Genomic DNA, 2,105 nt, shown 5'->3' with positions numbered 1-2,105 from the left:
ATGCTCACAATTTTAAATAATTCGATAAGTATTTTTTAAGTTTGTTTCACAAAAAATTATAATTAAATACAATTCAATTTTATTTTTGTGCACATCTAGCTATTTCATCAAGATCATCGTTAGATGACATCAACGATGGCCCAACCTCATACAAGAGCAATGTGGCACCGTCGATGGGTTGTAACCCTTCTGTGTGTCCATATAAAAACTCACAGAAAACATGTTCAAAAAAGATGACAAAATTATATTCAAACCTGTAGAGTTGGATATTGAAAAAGTGAAGTCAACAAAATATGAGAAAGAGATTCTGAAAGTTGAAAAGAAAGATAATTGAGCAATAAAATCACACATACTTTGTTATTACTATTATCAATATATATAAGTTTACTCAATACTTAGAGCACTAAGCACCTATTTTCTAACAAACTATATACATCAAAGCCGTTAAGAAGTACTCCATTAATAAAGTAAAATGCTAACAAAATTTACATAATTTATATGCTAACTCTTATAAGACTATTATTAATATATTGCCTCAATTACATTCTCTCAAGTTGGGACGTGAAAATTGATGAAACTCACTTGGTCATTACAAGAGAAGAAATTTTTAGGTGAGAGTAATTTAGTTAGGACTAATTTGGGTTGTTGAAGAAATTAGAAGGAGTTTAATCAGTTTTTTTGAACTCTATCACAAATAATATGACAATCAATCTCCATATGTTTAGTCCTTTAATAAAAGAATGGGTTAGTAGTGATATTACGTAACAATAAGATGAGCGAGAAGTATTCTAAAGTCTTTTAAAATCATACTCCTCCACAAGTGGTAAGAGTTATTACTCTATATTCGATTTCAATCTAGGAGCGAGCCACAGTATGTTACTTTTTACTTTGCTAAGAAATCAACGACTTCCCAGAAAAATAACAAAACCCATATACTAAAAGCCTAGTGTTTATACAAGCTCCCCAATTGGAGTCGGAGAAGGCAGTGAGTGTGAGATTATTAGAGGTGAAAAATAGAACTTTTTTGCTGGAACACCTTTAAGATATCTAAGTACTTGGAGAGAAATTTGAAAATGTTTTGATGTGACATAGTTTAGGAATTTCGTGAGTTTGCTAATGACAAAACATATATCTAATTGTGTATTGGTAAGGTAAATTAAACGTCCAATTAGCCGTCTATAAGGAGCAACATCATTAAGAGGAGTTCTTAAAGATTTAGATAAATGTGTTGTATATCCATTATTGTGGAGGCTGGTTTTCCATTTATGAATTCAAAATTAATCAAGCAATTCAAAAGTTATTCGTTGATACATGGCAATGCCTTGTTGACTTATAAAAATTTCTAAATCAAGAAAGAATTTTAATTCGCCAAGATCTTTAATTTTAAACTCGTTATCTAGGAGCTATTTCATCCGGTGGATTCTATGGTGCCTTTCATTGTGGTACCTAAATTGCCTAACTTACTTTTATAAGTAAAAAATAAAATATATAAAGTAAAACTAAAATATTTAAAAGTTTATTAAATATTATTTTTTTGCCTTTTTTAATAAGTTAGACATCATGACTTAGGCACCATAGCATTCACCATTTTATCCTAACAATTTCTCTCCAATCATCCCTTACTAAAACCAGACCATCCACGTAGATAAGGATACATCTAAAGTCTGAATAAGATAGTTTAATAAACAAATAACTATCTAATTTTGATTGAGTATATCTATTTTCAACGAGAACAAAGTACAGCTTCTGACGTCACTACCTACTAACCTGTTTCATGTCATATAATAAATTTTTTTGGCTTACAAATTAAACTAGTTAGGACTACCAATCCTAATGGAGGTTTCATGTACGTTTTTTCTAATAAATTTTCATGGAAAAAAGTAGAACTGACATCCAACTTGTGGACATACCATCTTTTAGCAGTAGCAATAGCCAAAAATATTCTTAAAATAGTGAGCTTGATAATTGGACTAAAGAGATCAAAATAGTTAAAATCTACCGTTTGTGTGAAGCCTCTAGCAATTAGTCTTGCTTTGTGGTATTCTACTTCGAATTTGAACTTGGTCTTAAAAACCCATTTGCAATTGGTTGCCTTCTTTTCAAAA

Source organism: Arachis hypogaea, chromosome 6, assembly GCF_003086295.3.
Source record: "Arachis hypogaea cultivar Tifrunner chromosome 6, arahy.Tifrunner.gnm2.J5K5, whole genome shotgun sequence".
In the NCBI taxonomy this organism is placed as follows: domain Eukaryota; kingdom Viridiplantae; phylum Streptophyta; class Magnoliopsida; order Fabales; family Fabaceae; genus Arachis; species Arachis hypogaea.
The sequence above is the reverse complement of the archived record's forward strand: the minus strand, read 5'-3'. Positions refer to the sequence as shown.